Source organism: Stenella coeruleoalba (genome assembly GCF_951394435.1).
Source record: "Stenella coeruleoalba genome assembly, chromosome: 9".
NCBI lineage: Eukaryota > Metazoa > Chordata > Mammalia > Artiodactyla > Delphinidae > Stenella > Stenella coeruleoalba.
In genome coordinates this window covers 93,837,122-93,850,703 of record NC_137155.1, presented here as the reverse complement: position 1 = coordinate 93,850,703, position 13,582 = coordinate 93,837,122, and the positions used below count along the sequence as shown (strand labels likewise).

Here is a 13,582-nt window from a genome sequence, read left to right as displayed (position 1 = left end):
AAACATACAGAGCAAATGAATTCAGTCTTTTAGGGTTGGACCCCTAGGCGCTCCTCTTGGTCTCAAGTATCTGCTTGTGATACTTTTCCCACAGCCACCCCACAGTGGAGACTCCTTCCTTTCTTCCCTGTCTTCTACTTCACTTCCCTCCTTTTCCTGTTTTCCTACCTTCCTTAGTTTTCCTTTCTCTTTTACCTTCCTTTTTTCTTTCCTATCGTTCTTTCTCCCTTTTCTCCGCCACTTTTTCCCTCTATCTTTCCTTCTATACCAATAGCTTATATCCTATATAACTGTAACTGCTGGATCCTAGATGTAAAAGGACGACCAGAACAGGGACTTCATCCTTGAGTCTAGTGTGAGAACTCAAATGTCCTTTTCCCCACCATCTTCACTGCATTCTCTCCTAAGCACCTAGGTTAAGGAACCTGACGGGGAGGTGCTCCAGTCCTGGCCCACGACTTACTCCCAGACTCCTGGAGTGAGACCTTTACTTGCCCCTCCCTGCCTCTGCTCCTCCCCTGACAGCCTGACCCACCTGCTCCATGAGGAGGGACAACCTGACCTGGGTGAGTTTGTCCTCATGGGCCTCTCCAGTGACAGGTAGACGCAGCTGGGCTCTCTGTCCTGTTTGGGGCCGCCTATCTGCTGACCCTGCTGGGCAACGGACTCATCCTCCTCCTCATCAGCTGGAAGCCCGCCTCCACCTTCCCATGTACTTCTTCCTCGGCAACCTCCATTGTGGGGTTCCCCAGATGCTGGTGCACTTCCTCCTGGAGAAGAAGACCATCTCCTTCACCCAGTGTGGAACCCAGCTCTTCTTCTCCCTGGCCCTGAGTTCCTGCTGCTGGCAGCAATGGCCTATGATCGCTATGTGGCCGTCTGCGACCCCCTGCTCTACGTGGCAGTGATGCGGCCAAGGCTCTGTGCAGGGCTGGCAGTGGTCTCCTGGCTCGTGAGTCTGGCTAATGCTTCAGTGGAGACTGTGGTCACAGTGCATCTGCCCACCTGTGGGCACCACGTGCTGAACCATGTGGCTTGTGAGACACTGGCACTCCTCAGGTTGGCCTGCGTGGACATCACCCGCAACCAGGCGGTCACAGTGGCCTCCAGCATGGTGGTGCTGCTGGTGCCCTGCTGCCTGGTCGCACTGTCCTACGCCCACATTGTGGCCACCATCCTGCGGATCCGCTCCAGCGGGGGCCACCGCAAAGCGTTTGGGACCTGCGCCTCCCACTTCACTGTGGTCTCCATGCCTTACAGGCCGGCCCTGGTTACCTACATGCAGCCTGGCTCCACAGCCTCAGGCAAGCAGGACAAGGTGGTGGTGCTCTTTCACCCCCATGTTGAATCCGCTCATCTACAGTCTAAGGAGCAAGGAGATGAAGGCTGCTCTGAGTCAGGCTCTGATGAGGCGCTCTGAATCAAAGCATTAGAATGTGACCTTGTCATAAGAGGGCCTCACTCTGAAGACGGTGGGCACTGGAGCGTGCCCTCCGCCTACTGTGTGCATGTGCATGTGCGGGCATGTGTGTGCACGTGTGTGTAAGGAAGCAGGTGAGAGAGGCCACAATCCATACTATCTTTTGAAATAATAGAGAAGTGGAATTTTATCTCTGGGCACTATTTCTGGTTCCTGACTTAGTCTAAAAAAGGTGAATTACAACAACGTAGAAATACATACAGAAGATTAAACGGAAAAAGAAAGACATACTGGCACATATGAATTAGAAAGGAAGACCGAATCAGAAGCTCGAGCAGCACACAAGATTTATGCTAAGAAAGTCTCTTTCCTAAATGCTACAACCATATGTCTAAGCTTTTCTGAAATCAGTGGAAAAAAGAGGGGACAAGCTGTAAGTTACAAGATTCACCGTGCCCATGGGATCAAACAGGTCTTAGGCCAGAGGTACAAACGTCATCATGTGATCACACGTGGTCCAGCTCAACTCAGCAGGCTGGGGTATATTCACATGGGGACTTGGAGCCAAAGTCATAGTAATAATCCCCACATCCCTGACGAGCAGGACTGGACACAGTGTGAGTCACGTGGATATCACTCTGCTCACTTCCCCTTCAGACTTGCGCAGTGGGTGGCAAGTGGCTGGCCAGAAAGTGAATGTTCATAACCTCAAACAAATATCTTTCTACATAATCAGGTCTAAGGACATGCTCTTATGAAAACTGAAGGATGTATTCAGAACACATGCTTGACTAAGAATTGTGCCACGTACCATTAGAGATAAGCCAAGCTACTTAAAAAAGAAAGAATTACAACTCCCTGTGAGTGATAATTTCACTCTACTCTTCTAACCCACAGTTAATGATTGAACTCTAAACATCCTAGAATGTAAAGTGAGAATAAAGTGAGGCAATAATACTTTATCCAGAAAAATGTTTAAAACAACTTTTAAAAATCAGAATGAAGCATCTCTTACCTAAATATTACAGATTTCTGGTTTGTCTTACCCACAAGCAAATATACAAAATATAAATTGAGAACAATTCAAACTTAGTCTGTTGAGAAAATGTCAAAAGGCTGAGGAGGAGAAAATGAAGTATCTTTGAAAACTCCTAGCAAAACTTTTTTTTAAAATTGAGGTAAAATTCACATCACATACAATTCACGATTTTAAACATTTACAATGTGCAATTCAGTGGCACTTAGTATATTCACAGTGTTGCAGAACCTCACGCTATCTAGTTCCATAACATTTTCATCACCCCCGAAGCGCACCTCATACCCTTCAAGCACTCGCTCCCCGTTCATCCCCCCTCCCAGGCCCTTACAGACACTAGTCTGCATCCTGTCTTCATGGATTTGCCTATTCCGGGTACTTCATACAAATGGAATCGTACGATATGTGATCTTCTGTGTCTGGCTTCTTTCATTTAGCATAATGTTTTTGAGGTCTATCCATATTGTTGCATGTAGCAGGGCTTCATTCCTTTTTATGGCTGAATAATGTTCCCTTGTAGGGAAATAACCACATTTTGTTGATCCATTCATCAGGTGATGGATATTTGGGTTGCTTCCAACTTTGGGCTATTGTGAATAGTACTGCTATAAACTTTCATGTACAAGTTTTTGTTTGAAAACCTGTCTTTAATTCTTTTGGGTACATACCCTGGAGTGGAACTGCTGGGTCATACAGTAACTCTATGTTTAACTTTTTAAGGAAATGCCAAATTGTTCTCCACCATGGCTGAACTGTTTTACATTCCCACTAGCAATGAATGAGGGTTCCAATTTCTCTACTTCCCCGACCACACTTACGTTCTGATTCTTTGATTGTAGCCATCCCAGTGGGTATGAAGTGATATGTTATTATGTTTTTAATTTGCACGTCCCTAATGACTAATGATGTTGAGCATCTTTTCATGTGTGTGTTGGCCATTTGTATATCTTCTTTGGAGACATGTCCAGCAAAACTTTTGTTTTTAATTTTATTGAAGACCTCCCTTTCCCTTCCCTCCCTTTCACTCACTCCCTCAGCCCCTTCCTGCCTCCCTCTTCCCCTAGGACCATGACCACCAGCCTCCATCCTCCTCTTAATCCCCTCCCTGGTCCTTTCCCCTACTGCTCCAACTCCCATCTGAGGCACTCAGCTCCATCCCCTGAGAAACATATTTTAACTCTCATTTTTAGACTTCTCATTTTTAGACTATTAATTTCTCCCCTTAAATCAACAGATTACCTTTTCCTTTCTCTATTCCTTTTCAAAGTTCTCTCCCCCAACCAAAGCCTCCACACTTAGGCATTTGCCCGCCCTTTACCCAGTGTCTGTGATTTCTACAGCAAAGAAGCCTCAGGAGTTCTTCCTCGTCAGTGAGTGAGAAAAAACCCACAGTGCTTATACTTTGATGTATTTTCCTTTACCCTCATCACATGTCTATGGAACATCCAGCTTTGAGGAGTGTGGTATTCTAGTACACCTTCTAACATAACCTGGCTACAGAAATGCTCACCAAGTAGCTGAATGAACAAACTTTGTCTATGAGGTTGGATAAAACCAGTTAAAAGTTGGAAGGAGTCAACTGATGTTCGTTCTATACTTGTTGAGCTATAATCCTTCATTAAATTATGACGTAGTTGGGACAATAATCTATTGACACCTTCTAATCCTAATAATTAAAGCATATCTTTTATATATAAAATAAAATTTAGATTGTATTGTCTGCAGCAGTAGTGCATACATCTAGTTTATCCAAAGAAGGCATTAGTTCATTAGGTTGTAGGTTAGAAAAGAGGGGGGAAATGTCCAAAATATTTTCCTACTTATCCCACTGCTTGAGTTTTAGAATTTAGAAATTTTTCTTGGCCCTTGCCTCTTTAAAGAGAGACTCAATGTATTTAAAGGGCACTTACTAATCAGGAGGAAACAACTGTTTGGTCCCTCAAAAGACCCTTCCGTTTAGAGTCATTCTTGAGCCGGTATCACAGAGCAGACTCTGAAAACATCAGTAACAAGGTTCTACACTGAGCTCCTAGATGAGAGGAGGAATTTTAAAGAAACCCTCCTCGATATGATGTTCACTCATTCATTCAGTCCACCGGCTCTATATGCCAGTCTCTGTTAGAACTAGAAAGGGCACAATTAAAAGAAAAAATACCCTCTCTACCCTTCAAGCAGTTTGTTTGCTAGAAATCAGAAAAGAGGAGTGAAAGAGCTGGGCTTAGTGCAGGGGGGTTTCCAGTTCCACCTCCTGGCTTCAGAATAAGTTAAGAGTCAAGGTATGTGGGCTCTATCCCCCCATTACACTACGGGGTGGATGTTTCCCTTTTACAGCTAAAATGGAAAGAGGTCAGCTGGTACTTGACGAACTGGACCACCAGTCCACTGATCTGTCCAAACTACTCTTCAGCCTGTTTCCCTGTGTTACATGGTGGCAGTTCAAAGTTTCCACCTGGCTCCCCAGGAGCGGCATCCAAACACCACACCTTTTCTGACGTTCCCCTCCCCCCATAAATCAAACCTGTGCTACATTTCATTCTGTGGGAATGTGGCTCCCCACTAGCAGCTGTGATACACTCTTCATGCTCCACGTGGTAACATAATGTGATGTAGCAAGAAGAAGATGGGGACTGTGGTCCTCAGATTTCAGATTCAGTTCCAGCTTTGCTTCCAACTGGCAGAATGATCTTGAGCAAACCACTTCTGCTTTCTGAGTCTCAGTTTCCTCATTTGTAAAATGATGAGGTTGAAATGGTGATCCCAGAATTTCCTTCCAGCCTACATTCTTCTCTGTGACTCTCACTTTGCATTTTATTCTCTTCAGTGGTGGGAATTTCCGTTGCTGTCTTTGGCACTCATGAGCCACATGCAGGGACCAAAGCTTGGCTACCTATTGCACTGACAAAAGAAATAGGCTCTGTGGAAAGCCAGGGGCTCCCATCCCAGGTGCAGGGTTCAGAAACTCAGCTGGGTATTGCGCCAAAGCCAGTTTCTACTCTGGGCATTTTCTACAGTGACACGTTCCGGCCACAAAAGGACTGAAAGAAGGAAGTTGTAAGTTCCAACTAGCTAGTAGGAAAGACGGAGGATAGCATCCAGCTGCTCTGCCCTCTTCACCCCCATCCAACCACAGCCCTATCTTCAAACCCTGTTAGAAAGACTTGGGGTGAACTGTTTTCATTTCCATTTCATTGGATTCTGTGACCCATCTCTCATATCTTTAATACAAATCCTTTTTATTTAGATAATGCTCTGAAGTTATGAAGGGCTTTCTCACACATTGTCTCAGTTGATACTAACTAGTTCTTCCCTTGATCTAAGACATTCTAAAACATTTGTTTTGGACAGACCTCAGAAGGCTAAAGCTAAGGGGAGACCCAGCACACAAACGGCAAGAAATGCAGGATCACTTTTTCACTATTCAGTGGGATTTGGCCTCAACTTTTTCAAACAAAGAATGAGAAGTTTAGGTCAAAGATTTTTCCTCCTCAAAAGCTCTACTGGTTTTATCTCTAAACATATTCCTCTCTCAAAAATACTACGTCTTAAGTTTTCAAAGATAAGGTTAAAAGTTCCCTCTAAAGCAGTGATTCTCAAACTTGTAATTAAAGTTTTACATTTTAGTTACCAGGAAATATTAAGAAGTTACTAACATACTAATGTCTGGGTTTCACCCTCCTGAGGTTCTGATTTAATTACTCTGGAGTGTGGGCTGGGCTTCTGGAGTTGTCAAAGCACCCCAGGTGATTCTAATGTGTAGCCAATGTGGAAAGCACCGCTCTGGTTTCCACCTTGGGTCCTGTGGGATTTTCACAGGCAAACCCTTTAACATGGAGTTTTTTCCTTCCCTCTCAAACTTTCCCAAATGGACATCCAAAAGGGCTTTCCCAGCAGTCAGACTCTTCTATGTGTCTCTGTGGTCTCTACTTACTCTCATACTAGCCAATAGCACTACCTTCTCCTGACGTGTTGTAAAGACACATGAGCTGAACATTGAAATGGGACTAGAGGGTCTTGTTATTAACAGAGAAATACAGACTATAAAATTGCTTAGTACCTTTTTACTAAAAAAAAAAAAAAAAAAGACATCTTTATCCTTTGATAGAGGCTAAAGACAAGCAAAGTAAATAGGGAGGTGTTCCAAGGGCAAACATGTCTTTGCTATGACAGAAGGATTTACACATAACAAAGCCCCAAGGGTTTCAGAGGCACTCCCTTACTGCCTTCACCAGTGGGCACCGTCAGTTTCCAAACGTCATTGCAAGTAAGTGATGTGCGCATTCATCTTACATTAATCACTTAGTTTAGCACTCAAATAAACGCCAGCATTTCACCAAGGAAACAGCAAAATCACAGAAGCTGGGACATAATTATAGTTGGTATAATGTTCTACAATGATGCCTTGATCTTATCATCCTAGGATTAAGCCTGATTCATCAGTACACTGAGAACCAAATGAAGGATTTTTGCTCTGTCACTGACCCAGCCTGGATAATGGGAGAAGCAGGAAAACCACCTGCTCCAGCATGAGTAATAAGGACAAGGGGGGGTTTCAGAATACAAGTCCTACATCTTGGGATCAGATAATAATCCTCAAGACTACTACTTTAAACTCTTTCTATTCATTTACCCAACAAAATGTTTTTATTGTGAAACATTTGTTAGAAATCTTTCTTTGTACAAAAAGAAAAATCAGAAAAGGTCCCTGACTTCAAGAAACTCAGAGTCTAACGGAGGAAAAATACAAGTACTTGCAGTCCTACTTAAAGTCCTTTGTTCAAACACAGACTGTGAATTCTGATCCTGATTCTGGCCTCTCTAACCCAGCACCTCCTCCTGCAGCCTGACCCACCTGCTCCATGAGGAGGGATACCCTGACCTGGGTGAGTGAGTCTGTCCTCATGGGCCTCCCCAGGGACAGGCAGAATCAGGCTGAACTCTGTCCTGTTTGGGGCCGCCTATCTGCTGACCCTGCTGGGCAAAGGGCTCATCACCCTCCTGATCAGCTGGACGCCCGCCTCCACCCGCCCATGTACTTCCTCCTCGGCAACCTCTCCATTGTGGGGTTCCCCAGATGCTGGTGCACTTCCTCCTGGAGACGAAGACCATCTCCTTTACTCAATGTGGGGCCCAGCTCTTCCTCTCCCTGGCTCTGGAGGGGCCTGAGTTCCCGCTGCTGATAGCAATGGCCTATGACCATTATATGGTGGGTGACCCCCTGCACTACAGGGCAGCAGTCGGCCCGAGGCTGACAGTGGTCTCTTGGCTTGTGGGCATGGCTAATTCTGTAGTGGAGATGGCAATCACCATGCACCTGCCCAGCTGTGGGCACCACGTGCTGAATCATGTTGCCTGTGTGGATGTCACACACACTAGGGTGTCCTGGTGGACTCTAGTGGAGTTGTGTTGCTGGTGCCTTGAGCTGAATGCTGGGTAGGAATTCAGTTGTAGAAACCGAGAAATACAGAAGAACTCAGAAACAGAAATAGGAGGGTTTCCCCTGAGAACAAAGAAGCTTGTACTAAGGGATAAAGTGTTTCTGCAACTGTATACACACAAGTACATGTGTGTGTGAAAGATGTACTCTTTGTTTTTGAAGGTATCGACAAATAATGACTTAAGCGCTGGAATCTTCTTTGTAACTCTGCTTTTTTCCACCGAAATTCAAAAGCAGTTTACACCAATCAGAAATGTTAAATATTTGTTGACTGAGTGAACATCAGAATAATTCCCACAACCACTTTCATCATTGTCCTAAATGTCAACTTCACCATCTAGTCAATCAGTCAAATAGCACATTTAATGAGCCTCTCTTCTGTGCTCACCCTGACTCCTTTCATCACCACAGTTGTCATCACAACTCCCTCCTAATGTTGAGAGCATCATGGTGCCCTGGAAAAAAGGCAGGACTTGGAAAGAAATATCAATCAGTAAACACATTCGTATCAAGCTCCACTGTGCTCAATACACCATGCCAGGTGCTGCAAGAGACACGCCGAGTCTAATATGAGGTCCTTCCCCATAACCTGGGGATTACTTGGAAAGATAAGAGATAAATACCAAAAAAGAAATTGCAACACAATCCAGCAATGGAAAAGTATAATTAGGCAACATTTGGTTAATTGCCAAATATGAGATAGAAATTAAAAGCCCAGGGGATTCACAAAATTCCCCCATGAAGGGAAAAAAACTGGGTCGTTTGCAAAGGAATTGAAGAGGAAGGAAAAATTAAAATGGCTACAGAAAATGGTAGAACTTGGATAGATGAGGGAGTAGAGAGAGAGAGGTTTATTCTTGGCTCATGGGGGAATGACGTAAGTCAGGTGAGGAGATAAAAAATACCAAGGTCTGTCTGGGAAAGAGTGAGCAAACCAGTTTGGTTAGAGCAAAGATTTCATTTTGAGGAGTCCTGCGGAGGAGGTAAGGCTGGAAAGTGGGGATGGTGTGCATAGTAGGGCTTTGAAAACAAGGCCATGGAATTTGCATTAGAGGCAATAGCAAGTTAGCACAGTTTCTGATGTGGGAAATAGCACATCTAATATATGATGTTCTAGAAGTTATCCTCTTCTTCTCCACCAGGACTGTTAGACTAATTGAGACAAAAATAAATAGGACAAACTTTTTTCTTCTTTTAGTCCAAAAAACTCTCTATTTCATGCTTCACTAGTGGGAGTAAGTGAATCAACTATTTATAATTCAACTTCCTCTAATTAGGGTAAACTTCATAGACCAGGCAGAGTTTAAGGTAAGGTTGAAAGACCAAGAATTGGGAAGCTAGTGGATATAGACCACAAGTTATTTAGAATACAGGGAAATGTTAGACGTAAAAATGAATGATCAGATCTTCAAATTGAGAATTGAACAGAGGGTATAACTATAGATAAAGCACTTTCTATTTTCCTTTTTTTTAATTGAGAAGATAACCATGCCATCTGAGTAACATCTGAAGACCAAGCAAAAATAAGCAGAGCTTACCTGGTGTTTTCTTTAAGTGTTAGCTCTGATATGAGCCTGTTTTTCTGTCTTATGTCACATCTCGAGCAGCAACACCCTGGTTAGATAGGCCCCACCCCTGTCAGGAGGGATTTGGAGTTTGCTTTTCTAATGCAGGTTCACAAAATGAGTCTGAGTCTCACCAAGGCACTAGCCTGGGAAAGCCTTCAAATTTATACTTTTAATGGAGAATAAATACGTGCATGAAGCCCAGGAGACAAAGCTCAGGGTCCAAGACAGGAACGAGATTAGGAGGGCATTTTACAATCACTTAGAGACAAGGCAGGGAGCAAACAGGTGTGACGCAACATGGATCTGAACACACCTGGGAATTCCCACGACAGAGGTTCCCTGACTGCAGAACCTCCCTGCCCCTCAGGCACAAATCCAATCTCTTCTACCCAGAACAAAATCTCCCCTACAGCATTCTCCGCTTCACACAATCGAGACCAGGAACACACTGGAGAGCAGGGCTTATTAGCCTGGAGCTCACTGACAGGCTTGGGGTCTGTGACCCCTCTGGAATTGTGTGCTAAAGTGGTATCTCATCCAATTTTTATCACTTCCTGAGGAAGTCCTTCTGCTAGTGGCCCTCCCCCACCCCAGCTCTCTGCCTCGTCCTCCTGTTACACAGACTCATAGGCCTCCATGCTTTCCCGTCCTCACACTTGTCCCAGTTTGTAACGACATGCTCACTTGTATGACTAGACGCTTTACTCCTGACTCCCCACAAGGCTGTAAATTCCACGGCAGGAGAGGCGTTTTCTGTGATACTACTCTATCCCCAGCTCAGGGCGTTGTCTACATGTAAGCACTCAAAACATATCTGCTAACTGAATACATTCTCAAACAATCTGTGGCCCCCACAAAAGGTTAACACGTCCCGATTTATGTATTGGTTTGTATTAACGTTTTTAAATTTTAGAAAATGTGTTTTATAAAACCTTTACTAGACAGCTGTGATATTTGCCACTGATTGATAAGATGGGGGTTTTAGATAAGCTTCCCTGATGGTACAGAACTGGACTTACCATTAAAAAATACTGCCCAAAGAGAGCATGTGGTCCAGTGTCCAACAGTCAACCTGGTTTCCCATTGATCTAATCTGATTTCTCTAATACATTTTCTTAGTCTCTTCATTTCTTTCTTCAATATAACAGTGTAACATAGCAACCTTACAAAATATAATATAGAATTTAGTTTAAAGATAATAGCTACATAATGTTTAGTAACACTCTTATTATTCCTATCATTTCATCTTTTCCCCTTTATTTCTTCAAAGGAAAAAACAAAACAAAAAACAACTCCTAGCTTTTTTCACTTCCCTCAGCTGATGTCAAAATGCTACTTAAGTAAATTATTCTCTCAGCCACACCCTCTAGTGAACTTCCAATATCCTTCTTTAGCATCAGACTTCCTTCTCAGTGATTTCTTATCCACCACAAGTGGTTTTCCTTTATCTCAGTCACACTTAGTATATTTGCCCTTTTTGGCAATTCAAAATATTGAAAAAAACAGGAGTCAGAGAAAGAAAAAGAAAAACTGGTCTTTCCTTGTGGCTAGAAAAGTCCTTGCCACACCCTAGTTCCCCTACTCTCTTCATACTGACTCAGATACAGAAAATAATTTGAAAAAATAATATTAACTATGCATTATTATAATACTATTAACAAGTTATGGTAAGTACTACTTACATGTCATGCACATATATTACACATTTCAATCTTTGCCAATTATTCTAAGACAGTTATTATTACCAAATTTAATATACCAGGAAACTAAGGCATAAAGGGTTAACTATACCTAGGAATTCACATCACAAAAAATGCAAAGATCTATATTTTAAAAAATTAAAACACTACTGAAAGTAATAAAAGAAATCTTGAACAAATGGAAATGCATACCATATTCTTGAATAGAAGACTCAATATTGTGGATGTGTATGTCTCCTTATGGTAAATTGAATAGGATCAAGTTTATATAACAAAAAGGAAATTTTTGTTTGAGACCAGACACTATTATTTTAAAAATAATAGCCAAGAAATTTCTGAAAAAGAAGATTAATGAAGAAAGACTAGTGTACTAGTTATTCGAACATCATAAATCTGAAAGAATCAAAATGCCATGGTAGTGGCACATGATTACACCAAGGCAGTGAAACATAATAGAAAGTCTGGAAATAAACCAATATAGACAGGAATTTAGTAATGATAAAAGGTAGCATTTTAAATTAGTGAAGAAAAAGATCAATAAATAGTGTTACGGAAACAAGCTAATAATCTGGAAAAAAAAGTAAAATTTATCTATACATGATAATTTATATAAGAGTAAATTCCATAGCGGTCAAATATTTTAAAAATGATAGCATAGAAGTGCTAAAAGAAACCAAAAGGCAGTTTTTTTATGATATCAATGTGAGGAATGCCTTCTGAGACAAAAATCTCAACATTTACTAAAACTGTTTTGGATAAAAAAACTCTGTGTGGCACAAGCCACTATTATAAAAGTAAGAAGCATAAACAAAAACAAAACAAAAAAACCACGAAGGGTATGGTGAGGGGCAGGTACAGATGCATAGGCACGGCACGAAGGAGTTCTTTTGTGATGATGGAATTGTTTGTGTCTTGACTGTGGTTACACAAACCTATACATGGGGTTAAACTGCATTGAATTAGGGCTTCCCTGGTGGCGCAGTGGTTGAGAGTCCGTCTGCCGATACTGGGGACACGGCTTCGTGCCCCGGCCCAGAAAGATCCCACGTGCCGCGGAGTGGCTAGGCCCGTGAGCCACGGCCGCTGAGCCTGTGCTCCTCAACGGGAGAGGCCACAACAGTGAGAGGCCCGCAAACCACAAAAAAAGAAAAGAAAAGAAAAACTCCATTAAAGTTGGGCAAATACACATTTTTCTCACTCTTAGATCTATGTTCCTTATACAGTTTTTACTCATTCATTCATTCACTCAAAAAATACTTATTGAGCACTTATATACACAGGGCACCTGTTGTAGTCAGTGGGGATATAGCAGTGAGCCAAAGAGGAAGGATTCTTGCTTTTATGGAACTTACAATCCAAGGGAACATAACTGATAATAAGCAAACACCTGAACAAGGTACTTTCATACTGTAGTCAGTGCTTTGAAGAAAAAAGAAGAGTAAAATTGCTGAGGAACAGGTGGAGAAAAAAATGTTGCTGCTTTAGACTTGCAGGCTGGGGAAGGCTTTCTCAGGGGATAACGTGGCTTAAGGGGCTGAGCAAGTAGAGCCTTCGCCATGTGTACTTCGGCTGTACTTACAATACTATTAAACCGTAATTTTATTCATTCCTTTCTACTTTTTCTTCCAAATTTATTTAGCAAAGGAAACTTCTCCAGCCAGAGATAAAGAACTCCAGCGTGTCATATGACTTTACTTTTCACGCTTGTCAAACAGGTTGTTCCAAGATCACTTCAAGTCACAAAACAGCCTCAAACCAGAAACTGGACATTTCAGTTCAGCACATTGAAAACTAGGTAACTGCAGCTTCAACCCTTCTGAGACTGGCTGATGCATAGGGAGACTGGAAAAGGAGCAGGAAGGGTCTTATTTGGACTACAACCAAAGTAATCTGGCTTTGCATTTCCCAGGCCTGGCAGACGTTTAATGCTGATTCTCTTCCTCATGGGAACTTTCAGGGCTCTGGAGGTTCCCTAATGAGCCCTCTCTCTGCAGTTCCCTGTGATGGGGCAAAAGCACTTCTATTTTGAGCGCTCCCTCAGGACTCCTTCCTCAGTCCCTAGGCATTCACCACCAAATAGTTGCTGCTGGAGTTTCCACACTCCACTGGACAGCCCCGTTAGTCAGATCTCAAGACACCCTCAAACACATGCTCTCTCCCTTGTGGCCCACAGCTGGCCCCTAACCCTGCCTCCACAATCCTAATGTAGCCACATTCTCCTGATTCTGCCCCCAAAATTACCCAGTCAGTCTGTCTCTCGTTCTCTTAATCCCTCAGGCAGAAGAAAGTCCACTGTCCCTCCCAACAGAAGAAATAACCCTATAAGCTTTGCAAGTGGCCCCATGGAAGCTCTCGACCACCACCAGGTTTGAGGTGAGGGGGAGGCATTCCTAGTCCTCCTTGGCAGAATATGGAATGGGACTC

The 13,582-nt window shown here is 43.0% G+C and overlaps 1 long non-coding RNA gene and 1 pseudogene across 3 annotated transcripts in view; one reads left to right on the top strand and one right to left on the bottom strand.

Annotated features, from left to right (window-relative positions):
• LOC307191167 overlaps positions 1 to 13,582 on the bottom strand; it is a 204,936-nt gene that overhangs the window by 142,155 nt on the left and 49,199 nt on the right. The gene's annotated exons all lie outside the window — the stretch shown is intronic.
• On the top strand, positions 543 to 1,581 carry LOC307191729 (olfactory receptor 2F1-like; annotated as a pseudogene). The gene has a single exon. The product of its transcript is annotated as an olfactory receptor 2F1-like (transcript).